The 15,101-nt window shown below is 34.2% G+C and overlaps 1 pseudogene; it reads left to right on the top strand.

Moving 5' to 3' along the window:
- Window positions 1-1,013: 1,013 nt before the first annotated feature.
- Window positions 1,014-15,101, top strand: part of LOC109454632 (large ribosomal subunit protein uL30 pseudogene) — a 59,979-nt pseudogene continuing 45,891 nt past the window's right edge.

Here is a 15,101-nt window from a genome sequence, read left to right as displayed (position 1 = left end):
GGGAAACAAAAAGGTATCACAACTATGCACTTTGCTGCCTGTGTGTGAACTAACAGATGTGCAGTGACCAGCCACTGGTAGACTTTGATAGATGTGATGTGGTTGGTCACTGATCATGAGATGCATCCGTTATTTAGTGATTTGTGAACTGAAGAGTTAGGTTTGTGCTCTAGGCAAATAGTCATAGTTAACACACCTTGGTAACTGAAATATGACCAATATTGTTGGCGACTCATGTTATTTCATTAAGCTCTGATAAATGAAATTTGTGTATTTGGGAACCGGGCAAAGTAAAGACTGCCTACTAGCTTCTAAAAATAACATAATTATTTTCTCAGAAATATACATTCTATTCTCAGTGCCTAATATAAGTTTTATTAAGTCTAACGTTAAATTTATTTTTATTTTAGGCTGTTACAAAGTTGACTATAGGTTTTTACACATTTAGACACTTGTCACTTTCCATAACTAGGAGAGGTCACTTTTCTGTGATATGTCACCTGTGTGAAGAGCACCTCTATCGTGCTGCATGATTCCTAACAGCCTATTCTATATTAGCAAGAGCAAATAATACAATTCCTATTTGCAACTACTAAATGGAGTCTATGCTCCCATTCTTAGAGGTAAGCTAATTATAACAGAAAAAAATATCATTTTTTCTTTTAAAAAAATATGATGTCGTAGCTAGATCCAAATGCAGAAATGCAAATGTCTGTGAAGGTAATTTATCAAGTTGATTATTTGGATTAAGGATTCAGAATATAGAATTTTAATCTTTGGACTATATTTTATACCACTATTACCCTAAGCCTCTATCCAAATTTTATTATAATTGTAGTACAAAGACTATTGCACTGTACAGTTGTGAAGAGTTTAATACCATTTATTCAACTCCATCTGAGTTGTTTTTCTTTGCAGATCCCACACTGAATCTGTTGAACTGTCCCCAGAGAAACAATAAAGTTGGTTTCAAGTGTTAAACAGAAAAGACAGCTTCTTTTCTGTCTGGAACTATGGAGGGTACAGAAAACAAGAAGTTTCCTGCTTTGTCAGAAACACTTAAGAAAAAGTGAAGGGATTTCTCAGAGCTAACGATCAAGTGCCTGAGAAAGAAGTTTTCCTAAAAGATGCTGTGAAAGCAAAGAGGAAGCTTACTCGTATCTAGAAAAAAGCTACGCACTATCCAGAAGCATATAAGCAGATATACAGAACTGAGATTCGAATAACTAGGACAGCAAGAAAAGCTGGCAATTTCTGGGTGCCTGTGGAACCCAAACTAGCATTTGTCATTAGCGTTACAGGCATCAATGTGTGAGCCCAGGTCTGAAAGATGCTCCAGCTTCTTTACTGTCAACACATCTTCAATGGTACCTTTGTTAAGTTCAGCAAAGCTTCAGTTAACATGCTGAGGATTGTGGAACCACATACTACATGGGGGTACCCAAACTTGAAGTCAGTAAATCAATGAATCCACAAGTGTGGTTATGGCAAAATCAACAAAAGGCAAATTGTCCTGACAGATAACACATTGATTGATCACTCTTTAGGTAAATATGGCATCATGCATGGAAGATCAGATTCATGTGATTTATACTATGGGAAAATGCTTCAAAAAAGCTGGTGACTTCCTGTGGCCCTTCAAATTCCCTTCTGCATGAGATGGAATGAAGAAAAAGAACACCCACTTTGTAGAGAGCAGAGATGCTGGCAACACGGAAGACCAGATCTATGGGCTTATTAGAAGGATGAACGAAGGTATGTGTATCAGTCATGGTTATTTTTGTAATCTGGTCAGTTAATAAACTGACTGCTTTCAAATTGAAAAAAAAAAGAAAGCAAAGAAAGAGCAAATAGAAGTTTCAATGATCTATTGACAGCAAAAATATCTGGCAATTTAACATGGAGGGATTCAATGTAGTGAAATTTCTTATTCATTTTTTTTTTTTTCGTATCTGGGAAGCATTCATACACAGGGAAAAAGGGAGGGATAAAAATTTTGAATGATTAAGAAAGAGGTACTATTGTTCAGGCAAGCGTGTCCATATAAAAAATTTACAATAAGGTATATTTTGGAAGATAGATGTATCCTTGCTGTACCCAAACCCACCTTAACACTACAAAAACAATAGTAATTAACCTTTTCACTAGTGCTTGACCTAAATAGTATCTCATTTAGCTCTCACCAAATCTTGGTGCAATAGGTCTTTTATTATCCCCAATTTACTGATGATAAATTGGAGCTGAGAGAAAGTATGAGTAACTTTCCTAGAATTATATAACATTATTTATGTCCATGCTGGGATGAGAACCAAGGGAACCAGACTCTAATCTGCCTAATTGTCTTCAGGGCAACAAAATGTTCTGTAGGACCTCATTTCACTTTACACAAAACATCTCCTGGGAGAAGTAGCATAATACTGACATTTGAGTTCTGCAGTCCACCATTTGATCCCTTCATAGGTTTGGAAAGGTATAATTTTTATCTTTTTATATTTCAAAACTGAGTAGTTGACTTAAGCTGATCTGATACCAAGGTGGGTATTTTAAAAGTATTTTCTCATTTGATTACTAGTTATGAACCCTTTTGTTGTGGCATGCTATGTTTACCACAGTATTCATTTTAAAGCCACTATTCCTGCACTATTATAACATTTTTGGCAAATCAAAAAATAAATAAATAAATAAGAAAGAGCAGGTAGAGTTTTTATCAACTTGCTTTTATTGATTTAGTCGCTCCTCTTTATACAGGGCTCTGTCCCTGCTTCTTACCTCTCCAAGTCCTTCATAATCCAACCCACACACACACACACACACACACTCACACACACACCACACCCCTCCCCCCACAATTTTACAACATCTTCCAAAACAAATATGACTATTGTAGCCTGAAAGCTAATTTATTATACAGGATTCTTTCCTCTGCAACTTCTGACCATTTTATAGACAATTAAGCATCCATGAAACCAAGTTTGTAATTATAAAAATCATGTTTTCACCAGTGGTAAGGGATTATTGCATTATCTGAGGTCAAACTGAAAATAATTGTACCTTTATGAAAGCACAGAGTGTGGATTAAAGAAATGGAAATCTGTAGTAACAACTGCATTTGAGAGTTTATGGAACCAGTGCTGGATTTTTTTTTAAGGATGCATGCTTCAAATTATCCAAATCCTATTTCTTGAGAAAGACTCAATTGGGACCTCACTGGGATCTCACGTATATTGTGCAAATAGTGACAAGCAGCATTTTCATGCAATAATAAGCTGTTAAAAAGAATGACATTCTCTAGATGAACAGAAATGAAGGGATGCATATAATCATTTAGAAAACAAACTGAGTTAAACAGAATATGTACAACTGTGGCACTAATGTGTTTTGTTTTTTTAATGTTAGAGTAATAAAAACAGTAGGCAGTGATTAAGAACCATTTTCTGGGAATATTGGTGAAAGAGAATAGGAGAGAAATGAGCCTATTTCAAAGCACATTTCATTTTTTCAATTATGCATTTTCTGTATCATTTGACTTTTTTTCAGTGAATGTGTCACTGTGGTAATCATATATATATATATATATATATATATATATATATGATTAATATATTAATTCTAGCCAATTCTAGCTAATAATTACTCTTAGCATGGTATTCCAGAGAAGTGGTTTCTAGTGGTGTTGCTCTTGGTGTATGTAGTAATTTTCTGTCATAGTTTAACAAATTACTGCTAACCTAGTGGCTTAAAACAACACAGACTTATCATCTCACAGTTTCTGGAGTCAGGAGGCTAGGCTGGGAATTAAGGGGTTACTCAAGTTCTCTGCTCACAAGGCCGAAATCAAAGTTTTGGCCATGAAGCATTGTTATCTGGAGTTGGGGTTCTCTTTTTAGATCTTTTAAGTAGCTGGCAGAATTCAGTTATTTGAGGTTATAATTACTGAGGTCTCTGTTTTGCTGGCTCTCTATCAGCTAGGGTTCAATCTGAGCTCCGAAAAGCCTCTCTTCCATAAGCCCCCAACTCACAAAATCGCAGTTTACTTCTCCTTTCAGGCCAGGAGGCTAATTTCTCTGATGTTTTTCACCTTTCTTTAAGGACTCACCTAATTAAGTAAGGCCCACTTCTGTTTTCACTAACTCAGACATCTGGTTAGTTACCAAATTATGAGAAAGCTATCACATCTTATTCAATGATTGTATTAATTCTCAAGGGGAGGGCTTGTTGGTGTCACGTTAGAATTGTGCCTACTGCGGTTAGATATTGTTGGAAGAATAGGTGCTAAGTTGATCATCGTAACCTTCCTCATTAACATTTCTTATCTCTGCATTTTTAAAGCGATATATAGAAATAACGTGGCAAATTATAGATTCAGGGACCCATTTTCATCTGACATGACATCATTTTTCCCTGGGAGAACTAATTAAAAAAACAAAACCCACAAAATCTGTAGGCAATGATCAAAGAAAACCAAATAAATTATTGTGATATTTCTAGTCCCCCAAACAGCAAATACATTCCAAATAAATACCTACCCCTCCATTCCTATTTCTCTATGTTGAGTTCATCTGAGACGCCAATTTATTAAACATGCAGCATCTCTTTCACAATATCTCTCTTGACTTCTCCATTTACTGGCAAATGAAAGTCGAAGATAGAGATGTACAGAGATCAATTCTTCAACACCAGGTGCAGTTCTCTTGCTTTCACACCAGACTTGCATAACACACGGATTATACTAACACCTTTGTCCCAGACCAAACTCACAACTGGATTTCTAGAACCATTAATTTGTAAGTATATTATGAGCACAGCTATTTTTCACTATTAAGATATCTACTCTCAACGTTATAATTTATATTTGGCTATATTTTTCTGGGTGAGCTCATTCCTTAACTTTTTTGCAGATTTTTAACCTTACCCTTGCATTGTTACTGTTATCCTTGAAGTGGCAAAAGAAAAAAAATTCAGTACATTTACATGTTCATGTTCATAGTTATTGCACACATTTTTTAGCAAGTCTTCTTGTAGTGCCACAATTGGAATAATACTGCAGCTCTACTGGGCTATTTTATGAGGCAATAATCCTGTTGCTTATGAGTGAACTCGATTACAGTCTCATAAAACTACAGTAAAAATACTATTACCTTACAAACATTTTTGGTTGATAGTTCATTTATTTTTAAATTATATCTAGTACAGATATATTTAGAAATCAAAGTTTTTCAGGTACAGTCTAACTGAAAATCAAATTAGAAAAGTCACAAAATGACAATACCTGCTTACCCATTTGTCTTAAAATTTTCCTAAATATGTCTCTAGAACTTTTCTTTATTTGGCTAAACTGGAATACATGTATACCCCATTGTTTTTAAGTGATATTTTGTGAAATATCAGTAACGTGAATACTAAGTTTAAAATAGTAAAACATCTGTAATTTACTTAGCCTATACTTTTTTAAATGATGATTTTGTTTTTGAATCATTGTTTTCTACCTTCAACTTTCTATGTGATCATAGATGCTTAAATTCAAGGATAGATAAGTCTGTTGATGGATCTCAAGCTTCTTTCCTCCATTTCTAACTAATTTCAATTTCATCTGAATTCAACAAAATTTTAAGATAGCCCATACATTTATTGAAGATTTGTTGCTTGCAAGAAGAATGTATTACTATTAGAGATATTAAGAAGGCCTAACTACAGCATGCAATCTTTCCAATTACATGTGGTATAGATACAGAACAGATAACCAGGCGATGGCTGTTTTCCTTTTGTTTTGTTTTATTTTTGGAAACATCATTTTCTTACCTACTATTCACATGATTAAATATAGCAAACACACTAATCCACTTTGATATCTGAATAACTGAATCATTAGGGATAAAAAAAAAGTTCTAAAGTCTATCATTTCTTTCCTTATAATTCAGGAGATTTATCATTTAAAAATAATTTTGAGATACTTCTGACATAGTATTTTAGATGTCATCTCTTTTTCTTAATGCAACATAGTTTTATAGCTTTCTTTTAAAAACTTTTACTGACTTCAAAGTTTATAATTTTATCTGCTTACTACTTCCACTCCCTGACCTTCCCAAGAGGTCATTTAACAGACATTTCCATAGTAGCCCAAGGCTTCCTACATCTTTCTGCCTGAAGGCATTCTCCAGCTACAAGATCATCTTCAGCTATGCTGGTCAGGGAACTTAATGGTCTAGAATGGGAGTTGGCAAACTGTGGCTCTCAGGCCAAACGCAGCTCACCATCCATTTTTGTAAATAAAAGGAACACAGTCACAGCCATTTATTAAACGGTTTTCTAAAACCACTTTCATGTTTTAGTGGCAGTGTGGCATAGTCTGACAGAGATCACATGACCTGCAAAGCCTAAGCTATTTACTTTCTGGCCCTTTACTGAAAAAGTCTGCTGACCACTGATCTGGAAGATAATCTTAACCAAATGGAAATGGTGAATAGATACCCGTTTCCTTGAGACATGGGGAAAAGTTTTAAGGTGTGTTCCACACACAGTAAGATTTAGCTCCCATTGCCCACAGGGGTTACTAGTTCAGTAACACTTTTATTGGCCCTTCTCCTTCTCTTGTTTTGTATTAGCACCTTCTTATCAAGACCTTTGGGATCAACTCTCAAGTAAATGACTTGCACCCAAACCTCCGTCTCTGAATGTGATTGTGAGAAACCCAAACTTAAGTATCTTCTGTTCAACATGATCTTTTCATCTGTACGGCTATTGCTTAAATTAACTTTGTGAGTTGTTACGTAACAAGATTGTATTCAATATTTATTCATCTTTTACTGAAAATATCATGTGCCTGATTACAAGGTATGGGTAAAATTGTGAGCTATCTGAGGAATATATTTTGTAATTCTCTTTACCTTTTGGCACATTTTGGTGCCCATATTCAAAATTAAGTTTAATTTATGTTGATATCTGGCTGTGTATTTTATGAATAGAAATTATTCATCAGTTCTCTTCTACTCTTAAGATATATAGTAATTTATAATCAACCAACATAAATTAAATCATTGTAGGGCACTCTGAGGGATATTGAATACTCCTACCCCTTAAGACAGATTAGGGATGGAGATGTCATGATGCCTTGCCCTTGATTTAAACAACGCATCAGTGGTTGGGAGCATGAGCATAAACTGCTTGAGAATTTCTTAGGTACCAGAGACATCATTATTTGTGTAAACAGACACCCTTCTGCTATAAAGCATGCTGAAGGTCCAGGATTAGCATGATCCAACTTGCTGTCTACTGGGTTATGTATCCACAATGAAGACTAAGTGTAAGAGCTGGCCTTTTGAGGAAGAAGGCAAGCACATAGTGAATGAAGTAAGTATTCTGTCTCTGCTAACGTTTCTAGAGAGGGCTTAGAATCTGTAAGCCCAGAATACTGAAGACAGACTAATCAAGAAAACTGGGCTCTCATTATTGGACATAAAGCAGAAGAGCTAGAAAGAGACAATGTAGAAGCAGCTTCAGATGGTTTAGAGTGGCAAGCTAAGGTACCAAATATTTACAAAAGAAATTTTGGAGACAGAGTGAGTTTTGGTGGACATATATTTTCAGTTAATGGTAGCCAGAGTTCAGTTTCTACGACTTGTATATACATACGTCTATATGTGTATATAGAGATAGAGATAGAGATATAGAGATATATAGATATATGTATATATATGTGTACATATATAACATTTTTGTTAATAACAGATATTGTGATATAGATATTATTAACAGATATTGTGATATCATTTTACAGAGGAATGAATCTGGAAGACAATTTTCTAGTTTCATTACCTCTTTAGTATTTTGGAATACTTTTAGGGTCTGGTAGAATCTAGAAAGTTTATGGTTAGTTATCTGCCCCAACTTGACGATGGTTACTTCTTTGGGATCTAACAGCTGACCGCAGTGAGATATCCAAGAACTTTTGAAAAATATAGTTTGTATTCCACAGTTACAACAGGTTAAGGAATCTTGAATAGGATGAGAAGTTCTAAAACTCAGTTTGATGTTTATCCTTTGTACCTCCACATTGGGTATTATTTACAAGACTCCCTTCTCTGTCCCAAATCTGTTATTCTACATTCTCAAATAATGTATCTTTGATTTTCAAAGAAAAGAAAAAAGATACATTATTCCCTTTTTGAAGATTCCATTACAGATACACAATCTCTCACTCTGATGGCTTTTAAAGTTAGAACTATCTTAAGAAATTCCCTTCCTGCCAGAAATACCTTTCTATGCTAAAATCACCTTTAATCTTTCAGTGAAAAAAAAAGAAAAAAGAATAACATCTAGATCATGTCATAAAATGTTTTACAACTTGCAGGCACTCAGCTTCTGTTGATCTTGTCATTCTCTCTTTTGCCAACTCTCTGGCAGATGTCTCGTTTTTGCTCTTAGCTACTTGAAATAGTGTAGTTCATTTTCAAGATGGTTTAGATTTCACATCAATTTATCAGAAGACACTTCTTAAAAATAGTGTGCTTATCAAAAATCTGTTTTGTCACTTTCAGCTCATGTTATTTAATATTCCCTGTAGTAAATAGACTAAGAAATGCAAAGTTTTGAACAATAAAGTCCCAGTTCACATTCTGGAAAGTGAGACTCTTTCTCCCTTGGAATCATTGTTTTTCTCTCGCCTATATTTTAAATTAGTTATTCATACAACTGTGAAAAAATGTAATCTTAGCCACAAATCCCTCTTTGAAAGCAATTAGAAAATGCTTATTATGTTAAAATCTGTAAATTTACATTTTCATCCTCCCTTTCCCCAAACACCAAAAACCAAATTACTTGACTGATAATAAAAACTCTCTATAGGTATTTTACATGCTGTTCCACTGTTAAATTTAGGTCAAAGTCTTATACTTTGTCATAATTTGCTATTTCTTTATTTATAATCTCTTAATTTGTTTTAAAGTTCATGATTATCAGGAGATATGTTGCTTCATTTGTACTTCATTTACATTTTTGCTATATTAATGCATCTTGCAAGAAATATATGAATAACTAAAATATATTGAGGTTCAGTCAGGCAAATAATTAAAGGACAGGAATTTGCATGAAACCTATTGTTTATACATGAAAACTACAGGAAAATAGTCAACTTTTTCCAATGCAGTTATACAAACTTTTTTTTTGTTTGTGGGTTTTAAAGTTTTCTTCCTTTTTCCCTGCCATATAACTCAAAAATTTTAGGGAGTTTAGTTAGAGAAGTAGAATATATAACTGATGTCAGGCAGCTTTGATTAAGTTATAGTCTCTGTGTTGCTCAGATTTATTTGCAGTTCAGTCGTTCCTCCCCTTCATTGGAGCATAATACTTTGTCATGGGTTTGAGAACTTCTACTCTTGTGCCACCACCATTTTGTTGTTGTTGTTATCATTACATTTAAAGCTGCCATTAAGGGATAAGGCTTTTCTTTCTGATTATAATCAAGAGGTTACTCTGAACATGAGACAGGGTGATACAAAGTTTTGATACAACAAATTTCTGCATTAAAAAAATAAAGAAACAGAACAGACAATACTAAAATGTGCATGTAACCATAAAAGACTGTAAATAGAGGGATCCTTAGAAAGTAGAATAAAGCTGGAGACTTCACACTCCTGATTTCAAACTACTATATTATGAAGCTATGGTAATCACAACAGTGTGATTTTGGCATAAAAAGAGACACCGACAATGGACCTGAATAGAGAGCCCACAAATAAACCAAAACATACATGGCCAATTAGTTTACAACAAAGAGCTAAGAACATACAGTGGGTAAAAGACAGTCTTTTCAATAAATGGTGTTGGGGAAACTGGAAAGTCACAAGCAAAAGAATGAAATTGGACGATTATCTTACAACAAACACAGAAAGTAACTCAAAATAGATTAATGGCTTGAATGTAAGACCCAAAACCAAGAAACTCCTAGACAAAAAATAGGTAGTAAGCTCTTTGATATAGGTCTTAGAAATGATTTTTTTTTTTTTTTTTTTTTTTTTTTTTGGATTTGACACCAAAACCAAACACAATAAAAGTAAAAATAAACGGTGAGACTACATCAAACTAAAACGTTTCTGCACAGCAATAGAAACCATCAACAAAATAAAAAGGCAACCTATTGAATGTGAGGAAGTATTTGCAAATCACATATTTGGTAAGGAGCTAATATCCAAAATATTTAAAGAACTCATAAACCTTAATAGCAAAAAAATCAAACAATCCAATTAAAACATGGGCAGAGGATACGAACAGACATTTTCCCCAAAAAGACGTACAAATGGCCAACAGATATATGAAAAGATGCTCAACTTCACTGGCTAATAGAGAAATTCAAATCAAAACCACAATGAGATACCATCTTGCCCTGTTAGAATGACTATTATCATTAAGACAAGAATAAGTGTTGGAGAGGACTGGGAGAAAAGGGAATCTTTTTGTACTGTTGGTATAAATGGAAATTGGTGCAGCCACTATGGAAAACACTATGGAGTTTCCTAAAAAAATTAACAATAGAACTACCATACTATATAACAATTCCACTTCTGGGTATTTATTTTAAAAAAAACAAAAACACTAACTCAAGAAAATATATGCACCGTTGTGTTCACTGCAGCATTATTTACAATAGGGAAGACATTGAAAGCAACTTAAGTGTCCCTGGATGGCTGAATGGATATAGAATATATAGTATATATACAATAGAATATTATTCTGCCATAAAAAAAAGGAATCCTACCATTTGCAACCACATGGATCAGGGCATTATGTTAAATGATATAAATCATACAAGGAAAGGCAAATGCCATACGATCTCACTTATATGTGGAATCTAAAAAAACTATACCAACAACAAAACCAAACTCATAGATGCAGATTGGTGGTTGCCAGAGGTGGAGGGTAGTGGGTAGACGAAACAGGTATAGCTGATCAAAAGGTACAAACTTCCAGTTACAAAATAAATAACTCCTGGGGGTCCAATGTGCAGCATGGTAACTACAGTTAATAGTACTGTATTGCATATTGTAAAATTGTTGAGAGTAGATCTTAAAAGTTTTCATCACAAGACAAAATTTGTGTCACTATGTATGGTGATCAATGTTAACTAGACTTATTGTGGTCAAATCATTGTGTTGTACACCTGAAACTAATATGTTATATGTCAATAATAACTCAAAAAAATCTTAGCAAGTCAGTCAGGAAGCCTTTGATCTATGTTTATACTGTGTTTTTTGTTTGTTTGTTTTTTTTTTTTAGATCATCTTCTCAAATAACAATATGGAAGAACTTGCCTTATTTTGCCTTCAGAAATGTTGACCTAAGTCTGACCCTCTTTATAAAGAGTATAGCGACTAGTAAAGTTACTAGCTCTCCTTTTATGGATTATGGCTACCAGAAGATGAAGTTCTGCTCTTAGTTGAATTATGTCCTTTCCCCAAACCAGATGAGTCTCCAGATGGAACTCTTCCAGCCTACTTTTCCACAAACAAACAGGATGCAAAAGTATATCAAAGGGTAGTTTGACTAGCAGAAATCATGTTTTAGTTATTTGCGTTTTGTAAAGAAGCTACAGTTATGGCTCTAGTCTGAGGTTTCTTCACTGCATAAATGATAAAAAAAAAAAAACAACAACTCTGCCACGTAATTCCTCCTAGGACCTGAGCCTCTGTTTCTGGCATAGTAAATGGTGTCTTTGATAACGGTATATGTCATAAACCCAAACCAAAATTTCTCTTCCAGGTGCTCTGGTGGAAGCTATGGCCAAAACAAGTCTTTAAAAGTTTCAGGCTGTCATTTAAACATACCTCTGCCCTTTGCTGACTCGTTAGTGGTAACTTTACTGTGGCAGTTTTCTTGTTTTCTTCGGAAGGAGATAGGCTTATTACTATTGAACCCCACAGAGAATATAAAACCAGGAGTAGGGTAGCTAATGCCTGGGGTTGACACTATGTCAGGTCACCTGTAGTAAGAAGCAGCGCAGGCAGATATGATCATGTCTAAGTCCAGCCCAATTGGGAAGGATACACCCCTGGCGCAGAGGGATAGAACGAGAAACCTGGGTACACAGCTGCGTGCAAATTTGCCCCCAGAGGGCATGCAGAAATAGCAGATCTACCCAAGAGCTGGGTATTTCATGTTTTATCTTTATATTAACAATAGTACAGAGGTATTGTTTTGTCCGTAAAGAGGTTTTCATACACAGAACTGAAATTTTGACACACAGCCTCATCGAAAATCAACACATCGGCCATAGAGAAAATACAGAAGAATGTGCTCTCATCAACAGAGGACAGAAAGTCAGGGAAGGATTTAAAGGCAAAATTTAGTAGATATACATCATTCTAAATATTTCTACTTTTATTTCCTATAACTGCATGTTTCGGGCCCATTGTAGAATCAGTCATCTGTTCATATTGGGTTCACATTTATAGGATTTTGTTAAAGTACACATTTTGTCCCTAGTTACAGAGAGAGCTTCAATAACAATTTGTGTGACTAAACACAGGGAAAATTTATGGTGTTTTCTGTTTGTGGAATGGTTTACTTATGTATCTATATACAATATGGCTTGGTAGACCGAAGAGAACTTCGTATATACCTCTGAGGAGATCTTTAGCTACATTTTGGGAAACTCATATAATAAGCAATTCTTTTGTGGAAATATTCAACAACTGAATATATAGAGAATCTACTCTAACATTACCTGATGGCTAGACTTGTTTACATAAGGATCTAAATTAATCTAAGTGACATAAGAAAATATGCTGTTAGTCTTATAATTGTTTTCCGCTACAAGTGTTTCATAGTCAATTAGAAAATTCTAAAAATATTTAAATGTTTACCGTTTTTCCTTTTGTTTCTTTTTTATTAGTTTCAGGTATACAAAATAATATTATGATTAGATACTTACACCCCTCACAAAGTGATAAACCCTCTCCTAGTCTACTACCCCTCTGACATTGTATATAGCTGTTATTATACCAGTGACTGTATTTCCTATGCTGTACTTTACATCCCATTGACCATATGTATATGTAATTATAGTTAACATTCCATATTATTGTATGTCAGCTTCAGGTGTACAATGCAGTGGTCAGGCATCTACATGACCTATGAAGTGATCCCCCCAATAAGTCCGGTACCCAATAAGTCACACTGAGAAAGTAAGTACCATATGATCTCACTTATATGTGGAATCTAAAGAAAAGAATAAATGAGCAAACAAAACAGAAATAGACTCATAGATACAGAAAAAAATACTGTTGGTTGGGGGATGGGAGAGAAGGTGAAGAGATTAGAAAGTACAAATTGGTAGTCTTTTATTTCTTTATGGATAGAAATTGATGGTTTTAGATATTAATGGTAGAATGAAGGGAAATAGATTTGCTGGGGCCAATTTCTGCAAGCACATGGCAAGCGTATCTTATACCCGTGGGGCTGATATTTCACATAGCCATGTAAACTGCTATAACTAAGCAGAATTTTGATCTTATTTGGACACATCTAACTTTCCAATTTCTGTATGGACATGGTCTTGGCCAATAGTGATTTGATTTTAGATGGAGTCTGACAAAAGGCAGAATGTGAAGAAGGTGAAATACAAGCAGACTTGCCAAGAATCACAGCTACTACATTTCTTTTTCTGTCAGGCTTGTAGTTGTGACCTATGTGAAGAGGCAGAAAACTAAAACAGAAGAAAGGTTGAGAACTCAGAAGTCTCCGTGAGAAAATACCACTACTAAAAGATACATGGTCTTTATGATTTTTACTCTCCATGTTTTGTGAACTGTTTTAGGAATTGAATTTTGACAGGAATGGCAGGAATGTTCTCATGTCTAGCCTTGTTAAAGGGCATTTTTGTTAAATAATTTTAATGCTAAGGTTAATTAGGGAAGAAGACACAGGGAAATCCATTTGTGTTGTAAAGAATGAACTACTAAGTACAAAAAGATAGGACAAGGAAAAGAGATTCTGTTTTGTATTATTTTTGTTTTTTGCTTTTGTTGTTATTGTTTCCTATAAATATTTCTGTATCTTGGGGTCTACAAAATTATTTAATTATATCCTGTTTCATATTTTCTAGGTCAATGAGAAACACTGTACTCTCAGGAGTCATGTGATAAAGAAAACATGTTATATCCAAAGAAGTAGAAGGCCTGTCATTTTTCCCTTAATCTGGTAGCTTCTATTCATGGATGACATGCCTTATATTTACACTATTTCAACTGCTAGATTCTTAAGAGCAAATCCTGGGAGTGAAGTAAAAGATAATTCCAATGAGAAAATGAATCAATTAATTTTATATCTCTGAAAGTTTAAAGTTTTTGAAAATTGTTGTCACTTTCTCTGGTGATAAACATATACATCTTCACTGAATAAACACAAAATAGAGGTAATTTCAATCCTCTTGGTTCTGGAGTGTTTTCTAATTACTAAAAAGAAATTAATCTATTTTACTCTTAAGTGATTTGTGTTTTCTTTTTTTCAGTATGCAGTATGTAATCATTTTATTTCGTTATCCCCAACCCCTGCTTTTCCATGTCCTATTCAACATCTAGCTGTAAGATCAATTTTCCTTTCTCTGCAACTTTCTTCTCTGAATTCCTAAGAGTAAGCATATGTTTTACATTAGCATATATTTGTTTTAATTATTTTTATCTTATTTCAAATCTAGGCCTTTCTCTTAAGTGCCACTGTAACCCCCTTGAGAATAGAGTTCAAGTCCTATTTAGGGGTTAATGATACAATTTCAGGTGTTAACCAAAATATACCCTAAGTTCTCAAAATATCTTCTCACAAGTAATTAATATTCCTTTTGCTTAAGTAGTCATTTTAATGGAAGTATGGAAAATTAATTCTGTTAATTATTTAAGTCATTTGAAGTATGAATGTGTTAAAAATATTTTATTTTTATTTTTATTAGTTCCTGGCATACAAACAATGTAATAGACATTTACACCCCTTAAAAAATTTTAAGATATATTTCGGAATAGGTCGGAGAAGACATTGAAGGACCTGAGTGCTTTAAAACAATGGACAAAATGTGGTAATTGTGGGAATGAAGAAATACTTAGTGGCTATTTTTCAAA

This window comes from Rhinolophus sinicus, chromosome 17 (assembly GCF_057876585.1).
Source record: "Rhinolophus sinicus isolate RSI-liver-muscle chromosome 17, RSI-T2T, whole genome shotgun sequence".
Taxonomy (NCBI): Eukaryota; Metazoa; Chordata; class Mammalia; order Chiroptera; family Rhinolophidae; genus Rhinolophus; species Rhinolophus sinicus.
Note: the sequence above shows the minus strand (reverse complement) of the source record. Positions and strands in the feature narration are given on the sequence as shown.